The sequence below is a fragment of the Triturus cristatus genome, unplaced genomic scaffold, assembly GCF_964204655.1.
Source record: "Triturus cristatus unplaced genomic scaffold, aTriCri1.1 SCAFFOLD_517, whole genome shotgun sequence".
Lineage (NCBI taxonomy): Eukaryota > Metazoa > Chordata > Amphibia > Caudata > Salamandridae > Triturus > Triturus cristatus.
The window spans coordinates 76,977-97,471 of NW_028187514.1; the positions used below are offsets into that span (position 1 = coordinate 76,977).

The window sequence follows — 20,495 nt, forward strand, 5'->3', positions numbered from 1 at the left end:
ACTTCAAGGCACAGGCCCAGACTACTTGAAACGGCAAATGAGGTGGTACTCACCCAGAAGAAACCTTCGCTCCTGTGGAGGCAAGTTGGTGATAGTACCATCCATTAAAAGCGCCTCATGGGGGGGAGAAGCTTTGTTTATGCAGCAAAGGCCTGGAATGACCTTCCCCTATATTTGAGAAATGCCACCAACCTCCATACATTTAGGAGGGGATTGAAAACCTGGCTTTTTAACCTGTAACATTGCCTCCTATTTTAAATGCTCAGAGAATAGTGGTTAGCGCCAGGACACCCTCGGGTAATTGCAGCGCTTAGAAATACCTATAACATAACAACATAACATTATCACAAAAAACATCAACATGAATCTTTTTTTTTTTTTTTTTTTTTTTTTGAAAACCTTTATTGAACAGTTCAATAAGAACAAGTATGGGCCTACAACCCCCCAGGGCCGGCCGCTAAGCAATCAGGGCAATAACGACAAGTACAAACACAGGCAGCACTTCGGGGAGCAAAATCGTACTACTATTACTGTGAACAGCGTAAGTAGGGCACCAGGAGAAAAGGTTTTCATTTTATAATGAGACAAGGCAGTAGGATCAGGTGACAAGCAATTTTAAAACAACAATCACGGATCTGCAGAGTAATGGATGTTAGCGATTTACAGCAATCTGTTAGGTCGATGGCGCAAACACAAGAACATCAGGATGGGGAAGAACATAATATACAGTTGCGCCCGCAGGCCCCCGCCAAAACTCCCCAAGAACACCTCGGAAGTTGTGAACACATGGAACGGCAACGAGGCATAACAACAGGGAGTGTATCACGCTGATCCCGGAAAAAGAAAAAACAAAAAGAGTCAGAGAAGAAAAAGGAGGCCATGGAAAAGAAGATGAAAGAATACAGAATCCCCTCCCCCAACCCCCCACCCTGCACCTCTGCAAATGAGTACGGCCCCCCCCCCCAGCAGTGTGCCTGTCGCCCTGGAACCAGACCCGAAATATAGAAGAGTAGGGAAAAAGAGGTAGGAAAAGACCCCCACCGGGCGGGGGGGTAGAGAAAGTATTTATAAACTTGGAGGAGGGCCTTCATAACAGACCCCCGGCGTTCTCCCTCCCGCACGGTAAGGTTCCCCTAAAGTGAACAAGGAACAGCACCAAGACAATCTTCTCAAACCACGATGGGGAGCATTATGCACCTATTGTGCCAGTAGCCACGTCAGGAGAGCACGCCACCCCTAAGCCCGCCCATCCACTAGGCGACCACCCCAGAGGGGCAGCCTCATCCCTGACCACTCTTCGGAATTCTGCCCACGCCAACCCCTCGACCCAGCATCACACCCAATGTCCCCAGGCAGAGAAATGTCCAACAACGACAGAGAAGCGACACACACAGGTGGGGTGGAAGTCTCTGAGGAACACAGTCCGCCGCGTGAAGAAACTGGCTTCCCAGGGCTGCCCTAGGATCTGTACTGCATGCAGGGTTCAGGGAGGCAGAAGCAGCCAAAGCAGACATTAGTTGCTGGAGTTGTCCCTGAGTCGTAGGAGGGCATGTACGGGACGAGGCCACCACAGCACACACAGGTCCATCGCCTCCGGGAGAGATCAGGCCCTCGGAAGGTCGAACACACTGTAGCATACTGGCCGGGGCGTCTAGTCGTGCACTAACCTCAGGGGCGGCCGCCACAGCATCCTCCTGCGCGCAGTGTGGGTAGTCTCTGCGTTCGTGTGAACAGGCGGGCCGCCACTGCCCCAACTCCGACGCAACACCATCGAGCCTATTCCCTAGGATCACGAAACCATGAACAAAGGAGGAGTGAAGAGTACCAAGAGCCTCGAGGAGGTCGCCGTACCCCAGCTCAGCTCTCTGCGCTCTTGCCGCCATACTCCCAGAAGTCGTACGCTCACAGGCCCGCCGCGACCCAGCGGACAGGATGGTAGGCTTCATCGCCCAAAGATGGCCGCCAAGTATGCCCGACCCTCACCGGGGCCGAGACAAACGTCGCGGTGTCCACGTCGCGGGTGGCCGGGTTCCGGGGGCAAGCAAAAAACTATCCTTGGTCACGGGCAACAGTCGTCCCCACCACGGACCGGCCCCCGCAGAAATCCGGGGGCGGCCCGCCGCGATCGGGGCAGGATACGGACGGCGGCCGGGCAGCTCACCAGCAAGGCAGGGGCAGCCACCGGAGGATCCAAAATTTGCACCCCCGGTCATGCACTCGGTCCGCTACGCTGGACAGTAGAAGTGACCATGTCGAAATGTAGGCCGAGTCCGGCACCGCTCCGGTGACCGACTCCACCCAGTCACCACTGGCCGCTATTGTCGCACTGCCACCCGGCCACGGCGTCCACTCGATGTCCCGGCTCCAGGGCCGCGTCGGCCGCAAAGTTCAGATGCGATTTTCTCCGGCGATACCGCAGCTAGCAACTTCGGAGTCAGACAGTCGGGAGCCCCCCTCCTTCAGAAACACGACCACGTAGCACAGGTTGAGGATCTCAGGCAGGATATCCGTGCGGGATGCGGAGGTTCACGGAGCCGGGAGTCTACGCTGCCGTCCCGGTCGCCATCTTGGCTCCTCTTCCCAACATGAATCTTTAAGTGGGATAATCCTCACCTCTGTGTCCTTATCAGAATTGAAAATTCTTGATGCGTAAGCTAGAACATTTTACATTCTATATCAGGACCGGAGGCTCTGATTATTTTTGTTCCAAGCTGTCCCACAACAGATGTTATATCCACAGTAGGCTTATGGTAGAAATTTCTCGATGTGGACAAGGACGATCAACCCACCATCGATATGATATCCTCCAATCTGTAACCCAATGATTTTAAGGCCATAGCGCCCCTCAGAGAATGGGCACCAAAGGCTCAGTGAATAAACATTGTATTCAAATAGCTAAGGTGCCCGCAGAAACTTGGCCAAATTGTCTGTGTAAGGCAATTGACAATTGCCTACTCAGGTGTTGACGAAACTCCCTTGTACGGTCTTCATATTCCTTCAGACATCTTACCATGCAAAGATTGTGGTTATGCGGGAAAGAAGGATACAAAACATATCTATTATTAGTCTTGGTTTGTTTAGAAATAGGGGAAAGACATCCAAGAAGGAGAAAATACTCTACATGCCAAGACATTCGAAAGCCTTTTGCAAGAGCTCAAACAGACTAACATCGTCAACTTTGCTGACAATTATTTACGGGACAGGTCCTCATTACAAGGCCAATTTTTCAAACATTTAAGGACCTTATTCACATCCAACAAAACGAAATATCTAGGTTCGGGGGGAAAATTTATCTGAATCCCTCTCATCAGTTTACAAACAAAAGGGTGATCTCCAACTGGCATATCTTCCAGTGGAGAATGCCCTACTGAAATAGCTGATCGCTAATTATTCACCGACCTATACGCCAGACCAGGGTCCGCCAATTGCGGCAGAACATTAACTATCATGCTTAATTCCTCCTCCTTGGGATCAGTTCCCCGTTCAATACACCAACTAATCCATTTGCGCCATGCTGAAGAATATTGTTTTAAAGCATTTGATGACCAGGCTTGTTGAATATATAAGTGAGCTTGTGGAAAAAGCCTGGCAGACACCAGTGCTCCCTGAAACTCTCCAAGCCACGAGGCTCAGTTGTCCTGTTAGAATCAACGAGTGCTCCATCCTGAGAGGATCTGTCAGATGTCCCTGGCACATTGGGATCCTCTCGAACATTTCATGCCATGTTTAGGAGGACGAGGAACCGTGGCTGTGCCCTCCACAAGAGAGTTGTGAGAAGTTGGTCTAGTATATGCTGTCCACTAGTTAGAGTGGGCATCTTCCACCAGTCCAAACGACCCTTATTGATTAGGTCCAAAACAACCTTTAAAGAAAGCTATCCTAGTGGTAGCTGTGGAGAGCAGCCTTCAGGATAAGTCTCAAAGGAATGTAAAGCAGCTTGTTTTACCACTCTATAACCCCCTGCATGACCAAATGAATGGAGAACCACACCAGGTATATATTTAAAATATATGTATTTAGGTTAACATACACTCCTCTAGTCTCTTTATGAGACTGGAGTTCGAAGTACTTAAGTTACAAGTGAGCAATCATCAGTAATAGCACAAATACACGTTTGGGCCCTAGGGGCGTGTGGTAAATATTTAAATTACCTGTACTATTTTTATGCGGTAAAGTCTATAAGAATAACTCAGAAAAATAAGAGGCAGAATCCGTGGTATTTGAGGTTCTAAAAAGGCTTTATTCCTTACAAGGAATTATGGTTCGAACCATGGCAATCGTATTCCATCACCACGAAGGTTCAGGAAGGGATAGGCAATACATTATTGACAGGCAATCATAAATATAGTAAAATGCATTTACAGTAAAGACAGATGCAGTAGGCGTAACAGCTGATAAGAAAGATAAGAATACACATACGTAATGAAAAGGCGTTACAATAGGCGTGCATAAAGGCGTATACTAGAGACGTCATTAAGATGATATCATAAGTGGGTGGATCCATAAGAGAATCCTGCAATGTCAGCAGAAATACTTGGCAGAGATGCGCGCGCAGCCGCATGACGTGTGATTGACGTGTAACTAGAGGTTGAAAGGGACTTGACATTGAGCCCTTCATGAGGAGACAGAAGTCTGGGATGTCAGGACAACCTAATCCTAAATCGTATCTAATATCTTGTGTTTAAAGAACTATACTATCGGGAAGGAAAGGTCTCTCGGACAGAGTCTATTCTATACTGACTGCTAGTGCGTGTACAAGCGTCTGTGTCTACATGAGATGCGTGGGGCATGGGCCTTCCATGGTAACAGGAGCTATGAATTACTTGCACGGAGACAGTGAGGCCGGGCCCTTTGCTCTGTAGCTGGAAAGATGTTTACCTAAACTACTAGACAGGAATGTATTGGATGAGGAGCGGAGCAGATAACTTGAAGGCTGAATAGAGTCTTGGCAGGCAACAGGCTGAGCCGGGCACCGTTAGCCGTGCAGGGAGTAAAACAAAGGTCATGGATACAGATGCGAGTCCAGGCTGGAGCTATCAGAGGCAGAAAGCAGAAAAAGGCTCGATGGCAGAATTCAGGGCCTACTCGCCAGAGCTGTGAAATAAGAAAGGTGCACCATAAAAAGTCGGTGGCCAAGCATACTTAGGAACGGAATATCCGACCCATTCATGGCGGATCTGAAAGAGGACATGTTAACGTTGGACGCACATGTATTTGCGTCTTCATAGCTGGATGTGGAGGGAACATACATGTACTTGTAGCATGTACATGGAGCCGTTGGGGTCTAAGATAGGGGACACAATTGATCATAAAATTCATATTTCCTCAGGCGTACCAAACCACATACCAAAAAAGTGGTATAAGAACCACAACTGAACTAGACACAAGGCCTAGAGCCTGTAGAATCGCTGGGACCCCAAGGAACCACCCAAGGTAGTGACACAGAGGACCCACGGGTACTGCATGCAGTGCGTAAACACAACCGTTGGTTCCCGTTATCTTGTATGGGCAATGTCGCGGTTGGAAATTTAAAGATTAGGGACACTTAGAATCGAGTCAGGACCAAACTCTTTTGGACTTAAGAAGTTCTAGGGCTAGCACCCACGGGAGCACCGGAGTACTCGAGTTACCTCACCCAGGGAAGCCGGGTGCATAGGTGTCTTTTGGTGTCAGGTTGCGTCGTCGATTGCAATGGAAGCCTGCAAAGAACTGCTGCTGCCGTGAAGAGGAGAAGTGTCCGAAGAGATCCAAGCCTGGATCTAGGATGTAAGGAACCTGAAAGCAGAGGGGACAGAGTCTGGGTCACTAGCCAGTGACCGAAGGCAGGATGGACCAATGCCCACAGATGTCGGGTGCTTCAGGTGAGTTGATGGGTGTTTTGACTCTTCAGCCACGAGGTCCAGGAGGCGTCAACGAAGTCCACGAGCCGGATTCGAGCAGTCCCACGAAGTTTGTCTTATGCTGCTGCGTCGGCGACCAGATTGGACCCAACAAGCCTTGGCAATGGCAAGTCTCAGGAATTCAGAGAAAGGACTGCGGTGCAGACCAGCAAGGTCTGAGGGACTCACCCAGTGAGGGAAAGTCAGGGCACGTCTGGGGCAACCAGGAAAGCCCACTTAGAAGAGGAGTTGCTTTCGTGGAGACCTACTAGCCAATGGGCTAGCGATTGAGAAGGAGCCTCGAGCGGTCGCACTTGAAACTTGCCCACGGGTCACTCGTGGAGTGGAGGCTAGCAATCTTTGGTGCAGGAGGTTCTCAAGGCTGGGGCTACTCGGAGCCCAAAGCACAACTTCAAGGAGGACCAGGAAGATAGTGATGCTGCAAAAGTTCACGGTGTCCCGGGGTCACAGTTCCACGTCACCCACGGGCCTCAGCTTTCCTGTGGACTCAGGGTAGCCTCGGGGATGTCTGGACATCCACCTCTAGTGATGCAAACGCTTTGGCATCCGTAGGGAGCTTCAGCGATGCAGACCTGTCAGGTGTTTCTTTGGTGCCTGCCAAGCAGGGGAGTCACTCCTTGACCCCAAGGGAGATTTCTTCAGTCTTCTAGTCAGGATATAACATCGAAGGTCCAGGATATATGATGCAGAGTTTCGTCCAGGGTAATCTAAAGTCTTAGGGACTGGATTCCTATACTTATACTAAGTTTAGGGGATGAACTAACTCTAAGGCCCCACCTATGGGTGGGTTTGGAAAGAAGGGTGGTTGCACCCATTTCCTTTGTCCAGTTTCACGCCAGAGCAGGGGCAGGTAGTCCCTGCAACCGATTTGAACTGGACTATACACAGGGACACCAAGGTGCCGATCACGATCCGGTAAAAAATTTCCCCGTACGACTCGTATCCGGTCTTTTTATCGTACGAATCGTACAAGTGGCGTACAAACTGCCAATCACGATTCGCATGGTAAAAAGTCCATACGAACCGCATTGGGAATTATTCCCCACACGTCCTCGGGTCGGAAATTGTGTCCGACACGTCCTCGGACGATTTACCGTACAAATGTGAAAAGTGAAGTCCGACCGCGGAATCACGATCCATCCCGTGCGTCCGATGTTACAACCGTATGGAAAAAACACCGTCCGCACTGAACTCCCATAGCAACCATGGAGACATTTACCCGCATACGCGCCCAACACCCCCCCAGCCCTCCGTGTATGTACGAGACGTACCCCCACCCGTGAATGTATGGAGCGTACCCCCACCCCAACCGTGTATGTACGACCCGTACCCTCACCCACGTATGCATGGAGCGTACCCCCACCCCAACCGTGTATGTACGACCCGTACCCTCACCCGCGTATGCATGGAGCATACCCCCACCCCAACCGTGTATGTATGACCCGTACCCTCACCCGCGTACATATGGAGCATACCCCCACCCCAATCGTGTATGTACGGACCGTACCCCCACCCCAACCGTGTATGTATGACCCGTACCCTCACCCGCGTACGTATGGAGCGTACCACCACCCCAACAGTGTATGTACGACCCGTACCCCCACCCCAACCGTGTATGTACGACCCGTACCCCCACCCCAACCGTGTATGTACGACCCGTACCCTCACCCGCGTACGTATGGAGCGTACCCCCACCCCAACCGTGTATGTACGACCCGTACCCTCACCCGCGTACATATGGAGCGTACCCCCACCCCAACCGTGTATGTACATACCGTACCCCTACCCCAACCATGTATGTACGACCCGTACCCTCACCCGCGTACGTATGGAGCATACCCCCCACCCCAACAGTGTAAGTATGACCCGTACCCTCACCCGCATACGTATGGAGCGTACCCCCACCCCAACAGTGTATGTACGACCCGTACCCCCACCCCAACCGTGTATGTACGACCCGTACCCTCACCCGCGTACGTATGGAGCATACCCCCACCCTGACCGTGTATGTACGTACCGTACCCCCACCCCAACCGTGTATGTACGACCCGTACCCTCACCCGCGTACGTATGGAGCGTACCCCCCACCCCAACAGTGTAAGTACGACCCGTACCCTCACCCGCGTACGTATGGAGCGTACCCCCACCCCAACAGTGTATGTACGACCCGTACCCCCACCCCAACCGTGTATGTACGACCCGTACCCTCACCCGCGTACGTATGGAGCGTACCCCCACCCCAACTGTGTATGTACGTACTGTACCCCCACCCCAACCATGTATGTACGACCCGTACCCTCACCCGCATACGTATGGAGCGTACCCCCACCCCAACCGTGTATGTACGTACCGTACCCCCACCCCAACCGTGTATGTACGACCCGTACCCTCACCCGCGTACGTATGGAGCGTACCCCCACCCCAACATTCTAAGTACGGAGCGCACCCCAGGCCCCAACACCACCACCTTCACACAACATTGCGCATGTACGAGTCGTACCAAGCCAGACACAAGGACAGCACTGTACAACAAAGTGGCCGAAGTACACACCGTACACACGTTAAAAACGCACGTACACAACCAGGACAAAGCAAAACACAAGAATACACCATTCGAATGGCACAATGCCACAAAACTTGTCCAACAAGCACAAAAACAACACATTTACTGACCTGCAACTGCCAAAATCCCAAACAGAGGCCCAAAACACAACCACTCCTTATAACACACCCACCCAAACTTCAAACACAGCCACACCCACCAATGGACCAATAAAAAGGGCCCACACACACAAACCATGAGCCTTTGCAACAGACTCACTGCTGCCAGACCCCACAGACAACCTACAGCACCATACTAGAGCGTTTACTACACCTTACACTTGCACACCTTCGCACAACCACCTTCACAAACACCCCCTCATCACATTCACACACACACCCAAACAACCACATCCCACACACCCACAACCATCCACACACACCCCCCCACCATCCACACCCACACCCCTCACCATGCCCACTAACAAGAATCCAAAGTTCACTAGCCGAGAGTTGGAGGTCCTTGTCGATGAAATCCTCAGAGTCGAGCCACACCTCTTTGGAACATTGGTCAGACAGACCAGCATTTCTGAAAAAACAGCCATGTGGCAGACGATTGTCGATGCTGTAAATGCTGTTGCGGACACCAGAAGGACCAGGCATGAATGCCAAGCCAGGTGGTACGATCTGCGGAGGAGGGTCCGAGCCAAAATGACCGATGACCACAACCAGGCCAACGTCACTGGAGGAGGGCCGCCCCGCAGACCCGTACACTACCATCCCTGGGAGGAGAGGGTGATGGCCATACTGCCGGTGGTGGCAGTGGACGGATTAGAAGGACTCCGAGACCCGGGTGAGTACACAAACAACTCACCTCACATGGGGGGAACGTCATCCACAACCAAACTCACAAACAGGCACGCAACCACCCCAAGCCATCGCATGACTCAACCACACTCCATAAACATGCACATGCCACTGGCGCCACCATGCCCCATGCACCCAGCTGGACAATGCCAAGTCACAGGCCACTGAAAACACCAACACAAGACACGGTAAGCCGGATGGCGGGAGTGTGGGCCCCAAAAATCATATAGTGCAACTCAGAAGCAGACAACCATGCCCCCTGCCCATATGGCCTAGGTCACAGCCAGACAAACAGTGTGTCCCCACACAGGAAAGACTTGCCAGCAAATGGCGGATGCCTTGCATTAACACATGGGGGTGACGGCACGTTCTTGCACATGACAGCAGCTAATGAACAGCCAACACTGTGAAAGAGTGGCAGCACACACCACCACAGCAGCAGCGCAGACACAGACAATACACCCAATGGGTGCCTAGAGATCAGAAACAAACTCACATGAACAAGCCAAGGGCCATTCAAAGATCTGCAAAAAGTGTGTGCCTAGGAAGCTGGGCTGAGGTGACAGAGGGTAACACACAGAGGGAGGGAGAGGGGGAGAGAGAGGGAGGGAGACACAGGGAGACGGACAGAGGGAGGAGGCTGACACACAGAGGGAGGGAGAGGGGGACAGAGAGGGAGCGAGAAAGGGACATGCAGGGAGAGCAAATCAGCCTTGGGGGTTGTGGGAATGTCTGCTCGTCAGCAGGTGGACTGCGTGCATGTAGACAAGGGTGGCCAGTGCCAGAACCCCCCCTCTTCTCCATGGCAAAACACAGGGCCATGTCACAACCTGTGCACGAGCACAACGACAGCTACCTGCATTATCTAAGTGTGTGGAACCACTCCATGTGCCCACGTACAGTGCAACACAGAAGGCGCCAATGCACGGCTCGCCACACCTGCCCACTCCACTGCTGACTGCAGTCACAATTGATGCAGCAAGTAAGACTGTGCCACACATAGGTAAAGTCGCAAAAGCTGTGGCCAAGGGACATACCCATGCACAAGTGCACTGTGAGTGGAATGCAAGACATATCCAAATTCCCAGAGGAAATGTGCCAACTTAGAAACCAATGAAACATGGATGTTGCATGGAACAAAATTAACATTGTCTCTCTCACACACAGGTCAATGTCGTGGATCACCCCCCAACACTGGGGGGGAAGACTCACAGGACCCGGCTCGGCGGGATGACGGAGCCACCGGCAGCGACGACTCTCACCACTCTGTGGACGAACCCGACCCCGACCAACCTGGCCCCTCTGGTGTCCAACGACCTGCAGCACCTGCGTCAGGTACAACTGGGCCAACCACCACCCCCACTCCTGCCACATCCCAGGAGACACCCAGGATCCCTGCCCCACCACCACATTGCAGCCAGGCTGGCCAAGAGGGACACGGTGTACCGGGCACCCAGGAGGAGGCAGGCGACAACGCCAATGCCACCCCTCAGGGGTCCCGGAGACCCGATGTGCCCACAAGGGCAGGCCAGGTGCAAGTGGGCAGGGGTGGTGGGAGTGGAGGACGGTGGAGGTGCGAGCCTGACCAGTTGGCTGGGGAACCGGTATATTCCCATGTCCGCAACATCCTGGACACATACCGGCAGAACACCACGGGCATGGCCCAGGTTGTGTCCACCCTCAACGAGATGAAGGGGACCCTCGATGAGATCAAGACACAGCAGGCCCAACAACATGCCGAGCAACATGCCTATCTACTGCGACACCAACGGCGGATGGAGGACGGACAGGCTGAGCTCTTGACGGTGTTCACGGGAATTCACAGTACACTCCGTCGGATGGCCGACAACATGGGCAACCCTCCCTGTGCCACCAGGCGTAGAACATCACCACCCACAGGGAGGGATGAGGAGGAGGAGGAGACATCCGACGGAGCATCCCAAACATCGTCACGGCCTGCTTCTGAGGGTCCCCGCAGGAGGGCGGGTCGTCCACGGAAAAGACCGTGAGGGTCGGCGCAACAGCACCATCTCCCAGGACACCTGGCCTGGCACCTGGCCCACTGGAGCAACAGCAGCACAGCAGCAAAAGACATTCTCTGCCACATGGACTTACTGGTCACTGTCTGACCAATGTTGACAAAGACTGTGGCATGGACTCTGAGGATTTCAAATGGCAAGGACACCAACTCCCCTAGTGAACTTTGGATTCCACACACCCGGAAAGCCCCTCATGTCATACCCCCCCCCCGGTACCCCAACCAAAATAAAAAGTTACACCATAAAGAGAAGATGCCTACCTTTTGCATTATTACCTTACATGTGTCTTGTAAAGTCTAACCATGCCTAAGTTCTCATTTGACTTCAACCATCCACACCCTGGGGCCTGAGTCTGGCACAGGACACACATGGGTCACATTGTATTAGGCAAGACAGACATGGAGCACCATACACACCCGTGATGGGCCCAACCAGCTGAGGGGGTGGCCGCACAACCATGCCGACAGACATTTTGAGTACAGCGACAGCCATACGCAGAGGTCAGGGATCATGTGGAGTGTCCTGGGGGGCACCCAGGTATGTGTGGACAGGTGGCAGAACCATGACCTGCAAGCTTGAGTCAGGTGGATGCAGAGAATGGTGGCCTGGCCAACATTGGATGCATGGGGATGGCACATGTCACAATACCCACACAGTCATGGACATCATGCACAATACACAGTCTAATCCCACACAAACAGCTTGCATCTTGCCACTCTACACATAGACACATAGCCACTGTCACGGAAAACCATGCCAGACATGCTGGATGCACCGTGGCAACACACCAGCATTGACTGAGAATAGGCACCTTGGAGGCATAGGGACACCTTTATTAGTCATGTATTCAGGATTGCAGAGGCAACTCGGAGTACACATGAACGGGTCATGTGGAGTAACATGTGGGTCCAACACTGGAATCCCCCTTCTGCAGCACAAATGCGTGATAGCCATGGAACTGGCACACAAGTGTCGGCTAACAGCTAAACACCCCCTGCTGCTCACGGAGAGACTGCCATACACCATTGATCCGCTGATGTGGAAGTCCCACACCATGTCAAGCCAATGCAAAGCGTATGTGTCCGAGGGCAGTGTAACACACATTGATGCCATCATCACATTCCACAATCCCATCACTGATGACTGTCAACAAGTCTGACCATCTATTCAGGTGTACCCAGCAGCATGTCATGTGTACCATGGTGATGCGACATGTCTGCAGAGGAACCAAACATCGACAGGGGCAGTGTGCATACATCGTAAACAACTGCCACACCCAATACACCCCTGATGCATCCCTTACCCTAAGGAGACTTCCAAACTTGTCCGTGCGTGTAACGCTGAGTCAGCACACGATGACGTGTCCATGAGGAATAGCAGTGCCACAACAATGCAAGCAGCAGACGGCATGCGCAAGTACCTGGGGAAGAGAGACACACAAGAAGTCAGCCACAAAAAGCACAGCCACTTGCATGTGCATGTACTCGACACATGTATGGATGACAACATGCTAGGTCACAATTATGACTGGCACCATCACTCCAGTGACACATCCACACACACACCTCTGACTCAGGTGCCATACATGCAGATGGACACACACATCGCAACACATGCCACACGGGGACCAATGCGTGCACACACAGACACTGGTACTCACCACTAAGCAAAGAAGTCGCGTATGAGCCGAGTCCGGATGTCCTCTTGCGGAACCACATCCTCCACATCACTAGCCCCATTGCCAAGACCTTCGTCCTCCACGGGTGGATGGTCCTGATCATCTTGATCCAGGATGAGTGGCACAGCTTTCTCAACTGCCATGTTGTGCAGCATGCAGCAGACCATGAAGATTTTGCAGACCTTCGCCGGGGCATATGGGAGGGCGCCGCCGGTCTTGTGGAGGCATCGGAATCGGCTCTTCAGGAGGCCAAATGTCCTCTCTATCACTCGCCTTGTCCGGCCATGGGCGGTGTTGTAGCGGAGCTGGGCCGGCGTGATGGGGTTGCGGAGAGGTGTGATCAGCCATGGCATGTTGGGATAGCCAGCGTCCCCTACATGGAAAGCACATGGACATAAGTAGGACAGGAGAAGCGGTCGTGCTGGAAGTCTACGCAAAATACAGGACAGACGGAGTGTACCCACCAACAACACATGCTCGTTCGTTGCGCAGCTGCGTCATCCTTTCAGGCACCCTGCTACGCCTCATGATGTAGGCATCGTGTGCTGATCCTGGAAAACGAGCACAGACATGTGAAATCACCATGTTGGACAGACACACCACAAGGGCATTGATGGAGTGGTAGTGTTTGCGATTCCTGTACGCTACCTCCTGTGCCTGTGGTGGTACCAAAGCCACATGTGTCCCATCTATGGACCCAATGACATGGGGCATCCCTCCCAGGGCATAGAATCCACGCTTGACACCAGTCAACATTTCAGGGGTTGGGAAATGGATGAACTCATCCAGGTGAAGCAACATGGCCTCTAAGAAATCATGCAGCACACGGCAGAACATGCTCTGGGACATGCCACTAACATGAGCAATGGTATTTTGAAAGGTACCCGTGGCAAGAAAATGTAGGGCTGCCATTACCTTCAGCTTGGGTGTCAGTGCCTTAGGATACCTGTGCAGCGGTTGCAGGTGTGGTGCCAGCCTCGCCGTCAACTCCAGAATCAACGGTTGGGGGAAGCGGTAGCACCGGATACAGTCATTCTCCCGCATGTCAGCCAAGTCCGGAATTGCTCGGGGAAGAGGCGGCGCTCTGCAGTAATTTGGAAGTGACAAGGAAGAGTGAGTGCACTACTACAACAATTTTTGGGTGCTGAGCACATGTTAATCTGTCAATACACATATGCGACATACGGAGTGAGGTATGTGCCACATGCCCTGGACACGAATGGCTTCCAGGTGACACTCCTACCAAGACCCAGCTACACACGGAGATTGTGAACCTCCACATACCATGGCATGGGATTAGCTGTGTCCCAGTGTAAGTGAACAGCCAGACGCAACACAGGAGTGACATACATCAACACATGAGCAGAAGTAGGATGTCGATTGCAGAGACTGGTAGCGGAACACTAGAGCCACAGGTCACATGACATTACACTAGGACAGCCCACACACCTTGCCAATAAGGTGTACATGTAATGACTCAGCACACATTCATAGAGAGGATGCAGACATGTCCTTGTTACGCTACTCCGTGTGCCATGCATACATACGCACCTCACATCCGATACCACATGTGGCCTGGTGTGCGGAACAGTGTGCCATGTCCATCTACACACAGACACATGTTGGTTGCTGCAACAGCTGATGCTTTTGAGGGAGCTCCAACATCAAGCAAATGGCCACCCCCCACACATACATGACATAGTCACATCGTGCACCGTGGGTAGTCACATTTCTGGTGTGGTAACCCCAGTAGCGGGCATCAGGGGACACTTGCGTGTGTTGTTGACTGTGCGATGCCAGTGACGCTCATCCCAAGTGTGCAGTACGACATGCACACATGTCAAAGGAGTTAAGGCCATGCTTGGCACACATTGCACCGTCACACATAACATCTGTACTCATCTCATCATACATCTGGTGCCTTCTCCACTCAGGAGTAATGTGCCACATCACAGCCTTTCACACCTGTGCCCCACACATGTAGTACTGCCCAGACAATGCCTCGATGTCCATCCATGGACAAGTTTGTCAGCCCTATTCCTTCCTGTGTGCTGCCTGTCACCACTGTGATGTGTGAAAGGCACCGTACTTTCGCTCAGAGGGCCTATGTACGTTCCCTATCACCATGGGAGTACGCTCACTATCACTATGAGTATGCATACGCAAGCACACCCATAGTGATAGTGAGCGTACAGGCGTGTGTACGGTCTGTACCACTATGAGTACGCATACGCTAGCACACCCATAGTGATAGTGAGCGTACAGGCATGTGTACGGTCCGTACCACTATGAGTACGCATACGCGAGAACACCCATAGTGATACGACCGTACACACGCTCGTACGCTCACTGTCACTATGGGTGTTCTCGCGTATGCGTACCCATAGTGGTACGGACCGTACACACGCCTGTACGGGCCGTTGCTATGCATTTGTGGTGCCCTAGGGCCCCGGTACGCACCGTACCTGTGTGTGAAACTCCAAATTACATAGGGGACACATGAGGGACAAGTATAAAGGCCTACATGCATGCTGGTTGTCATGGAGACCAAGTTTAAAGTTTGAATTTTTTTAAGCAGGTGCACAGCAGTAGTCAGTTTGAATGAATCTACTTTGTTGCAATGTGGTTCTGGAGTTGACATCATGCTCAAGAAAAAAACACAATAAGAACCTAGCGGTGCTAGGTTTGAAGGGATTGGAGGAAACATAGGATGCAAATGTGAGTGACCAATCCCTCTGTACTCCTGTGCATGAAACAGGCCAGCAAGGCAGATATAAGGCAGCCAGGTCCCATGACGGAGCACTTGCCTGCACATCTTTGTATTCGACGACCCAGCTGCTGCTACTGATTCCCTGGAACCATGTCAAGGTCTTTGGAGAGGTCACAGCCTTTCACCCTGGAGGAGAACCTGGCTTTGCTGGATGTGATCCTCTCACAGTACCCCCTGCTGTATGGCCGACCAGGGTATCAGGAGAGTGCAGAGTCTACTAGCACAGACTGTGTCCCTTGTTTGTGACTGTGACTTCTGGCATTGTGTCCAGGTGTGGCACACATGCTATGTACTGTAGGGGGGGGTCCCGGGGGGGAATGCCTGATGTCTCCCAGCCAGTGCATGCTGTGGTGCATGTATGCCGTCCTCACTTGCATTGTGTTTACTGTGACAATCACTGCATGGTGCATGCCACATTCTGCCTGTCTTGTCCTCCTGGGAATGTAGCCTCTACAGTCCTCATTTTATGATGTGGTCAGCCCAGTGTGACAGGTGACTGTACCACAGATGTGTGTTAGTTCTGTGTACCTGTGCTGAGAGTGTCCACATGATGTGTTCGTACCCTGGACATCGGTGTGTGTGTAAGTCCCCTGTCATGAGGGTGGGTGCATATGTGGAGTGTGGCACCCGGGCTGCCTGAGGGATGGATATACCCTGCCCATGCGATGTGAGCAGGGAGCAGTGCTGTGTGTCTGATGTGCAGGGCCAGCCCCACACCTGTGAGCCCCCTGTCTAGTGGCACATGTGCAGAGTGAGGTTTGTCGCTGCATGTGGCAATGGCAGGTGCATGTCCTGTGCCTGTGTGTGTCTGTGTACTCTGCTGCGTTAGCGTCAGTGGCCTGTGGCATGTGACTGCTTTGAGGTGCTGCACATTATCCTGGTGTAGCTTGTGATGCACAGTGTGAGCCTCGATCATTGATTGTGTCATTGCCCTCATTCCACCTGTGTACTTTCAATGGCACGTACTGCTTTTGCCCTTCCCCAGAGGATCATGTCCCTATGACAAAGGTGCAATGCGTTGGATGCATACTATGCCTTGTTGTAAACAGCAAATTTGTTCCAATATGTCTCTCTGTGACATGTGCCTGGTGTATTGATGTAGTGTCACTTGTTTATCCTCACAGGTAGGCGCCCCTGCCAAGAAGCAGATATGGTTGACCGCCGTCAGTGCCGTGAGGAGTGCGGATGGTCGCAAGCGGCGCCTGGCCCAGGTGAGGAAACGCTGGCAGGATATCCGGTGCTGGACGCGGAGGATCGCACGGGTCCTGCTGGGGGACTCACCTGAGACCCATAAGAACCGCGGGTGCCGCCGTCTGACCCACATCCACAAGCGTGTGCTGGCGGTGGTATTTCCAGACTTGGACAGGCGCTTACAGGAGAAGCAGCAGCAGGAAAGGGGTAGGTACATGTGTGTTTGTTGTGTGTCACCAGCATTTGTAAGTGCACAGTTGCATGGATACACTGCCAGGGTTTAAAGGTCCTGTGCAGATCCAGTTACCCACAGTATAGCGGTGCTCTCCTGTCTCCCTTCCCCTCCTTGCAATGTGTTCCCTGGTCTGTGTGTAGTCACTCCTTCACAAGGTAATGTAGGCTGGCGCTTTCTCCACGTGAACTATGCCTGTAGCATCATGCGTGGGGGTGGTGTGTAACAGGTTTTGGGACCTTGCCTGTGCCCTGTCCAGTTCAGTACATGTGGGTTCCATGTCAGTTGGCACTGATGCTGAGTCCAGACATGGGAGTTAGTCTCTCAAGTGTCATGCCTCACAGCACGCATATCCTATGTTGTGGCCTGTGACATGATGTGCATGAGTGTGCGATACGCATAGTGCAGGAATGGTGGCGTGCGTTGCAGTCATTCCCATTCAGGACCATGGAGTTGTGTGGCCACTACTATCCCCTGGGGCATGTTTTCATAGGTGTCATGTGTGTCATCACAAAACGTGGACACTCTCAGTGTCTACAGCATAGGTTGTGCTCTGTGCCATTGTCCCCTGGCACCATATATATTGACGTAAAATGTAGTACAAGTGTCCACTGTACAGCCTGACCTGAATTTCCTTGTTCATACTCACGGTGGCCAGTGCCTGTGTGTCTTGTTACAATCATCTGATGATGGCCATTTGTACATGATTATTTGGACAGGCGCACCTTGGGTATTTGGCGTCCAATCTTGCATTTATGCAGCCCCTGTGTATTTCACCCAGACTAAGAGATGTAAGTGCCACCTGTGTCTCAACAAATTGTCTCATGTAGGGGGTGGTTGGTGCGGGCAAAGCCTACATGTCAAAACCAGAATTCTCCTTTCTAGGTCCGGCCAGTGTGAGACGTTAGCCTGTCTATATTAGCTAGATCACAGTGCCACTAGAGTCTCCTCGTATCGGGGAGAGAATAGTTATGGGCAACCTCAGAACATGACAATCCTGATCCCTCAGAATCGTAGAAACAATATGCTATCTTTCGCTCAGTCATTCGTGCTCACTTAGTTTGTCTCAGAGATACACTGAATAAACAGTCTGGGAATTTGAATAAGTATTTATTGAACGGTTGTTATTCTAGTGCAGTATAAATGAGCTGCAACAACCATTAGACAGTAGCAGAGATATATGATTAGCAGTACTATGAAAGTAAAGGAATGGTCGAGTTCTACCATCTTCAGAAATCATGAATATATACATGTTTATGAAACACATGATAAAAGTGCGTACTCCTACGATGTCTCCCTAACTAGATGTACCTAAATGTACCTAGCATCTGTGTAGGCATTATGCCAAGAATCCCTCTAGGATCTAGTCCACCCCATTACCGAAAGTGGTCTAGGATCTGGACTCGCTGGAACGCATATCGTGGCTATATATGTACCCCACCAGATGACCCCGAATGTGACAGTCCCCCCTCAACATAACTTCCAATTATCATCCTCCTATGTTTATATACCTTGGTATCGCTGTGTGCCCTGTCATTGAACTGTTGGAACTGTACCTATGTTGAATATGCTGAATATGTTTAATAAAAAGAATTTATAATAAATAAAAAAAAAATAAGCTGCTCATTTTTTTCTTTGGCAGCTCATTCATCTTTATTCCTTCTGTTGCAGATATTAGCTCCCCATGAAAATCACAGACCGCCTCTCCTTTTTGAAATATGCGTAATTCAACGGCCTTCCTTCTTCCTTCTTCGTCAACAACAGAGACTCCACTCCACCGTTGGTGACTCAGACATGAGTTAATTTGTTTATCACCAGTTGGAGATGTGCTTTCTGTCATCGGTTTCCAATTCTGGATTAGCTCTGCAATCTCTGGTACATCATTGCATTGCATTTGATTAAAAAACTTTAGTACACATTTTTCTCTTGGTTGCCTTTGCGGGAACTGTTCTGTGATTTAAAGAAACAAAATAAATTGATATCAGTTTCTAAAATTTTAACTTTTCAATATATTTCAGCATCTCTAAATGTTTACTTACTCATTGTTTCCTCCTTTCTTAGAAGTTGCTGTTTCAGTCTCCACTTATCATATGCAAGCCTCTCGTGAGCACCAACCAGTGCACTTCGGTCTTTTTTAAATGGTGGATTCCCATTCAAAGTCACAGGAAATTCTTTTTCAAAATGTATGAATACACAAATACTAGTGTTTTTGGGTTTAAGGGAGCAAAGTCACTTCTTCCACCCAGCCCAAGGTGCTCAAAATTGGGTCGATATCAGGTTTTTCCCTTGGCTGGAAGCTGAAAAAAAAACTTCAGATAATACCAAAGGTAGATAGATCACATGAAAGGATCAGACCTGACCTTTCTAAGAAGTGTATTTATATCTTGTGCACTTAAACAGTGTCTCTGATATCCAGCCTGAGCTATTTGACAAATTAGCAAACCTCGCTAGAAGCGCTCACTATTAGCGAGTTTTGCTAATTTTCAGTACCAACTCTAATGACTGTTTGCAGGTCCCTGTGGCCACCAGGACCCCATAATATATCTCAGGTGATATAGCAAGAGTGGCTAGGGCTCATTTCCAGCCTCCAGTTACATGTCTGACTCCTATTTCTGACATTTTGAGGTGTTTGGTGTCAAACTCATTTTTCCATTACAGGCCATAGAGCTCAGAGTCACATCACATTCCTAGTTCAAGCTGGAAAAAAACTTCATATGGTATCAAAGGTATATACACCACATGAAAGCATCAGACCTGACCTTTCTAACAAGTGTATTTAGGTCTTGTGCACTCAAACAGTTTCTCTGATATCCAGCCTGAGCTATTTGACAAATTAGCAAAACTTGCTAGAAGTGCTCACTATAAGCGAGTTTTGCTAATTTTCGGTATCAACCCTCATGACTGTTTTTGGGTCCCTGTGGAACCAGGACTCATATTATTCCTCAGATGATAAAGCTTCAGAGTCTGAGACCCAAATGTAGCATCCAGCTACCTGTTTTAGTGATATTTGTCATTTTTTTAGGTGTTCGGGGAACAGAGTCACTTCTACAGAAGGCTATGGTGCTCCAAGAGGTCAAAAAATATATAATACAAAATCATTAAAAAAGTATATAGGTACAATTGCAGTGTGTGGAATGCTATGTGCACTTACAGTGTCCTAGGTACCTCCAAAATGAATTTCTAACACTTTTGAAGTCTACCTAAAGAAAAAAATGGCTAAGTCCCAAAATATTATTGATGCATCAAAGTGTTAAAAAATGCTCAAAAATTGATTAAA

At 50.8% G+C, this 20,495-nt stretch overlaps 1 long non-coding RNA gene across 1 annotated transcript in view; it reads left to right on the forward strand.

The window, feature by feature from the left end:
* Nucleotides 1-19,168, forward strand: part of LOC146771120 (uncharacterized) — a 92,970-nt gene extending 73,802 nt beyond the window's left edge. The window contains exons 3-4 of the long non-coding RNA XR_014975221.1: nucleotides 16,920-17,193; nucleotides 18,890-19,168. This is a non-coding gene — a long non-coding RNA (uncharacterized LOC146771120). The remainder of the gene's footprint in view (nucleotides 1-16,919; nucleotides 17,194-18,889) is intronic.
* Nucleotides 19,169-20,495: the final 1,327 nt, after the last annotated feature.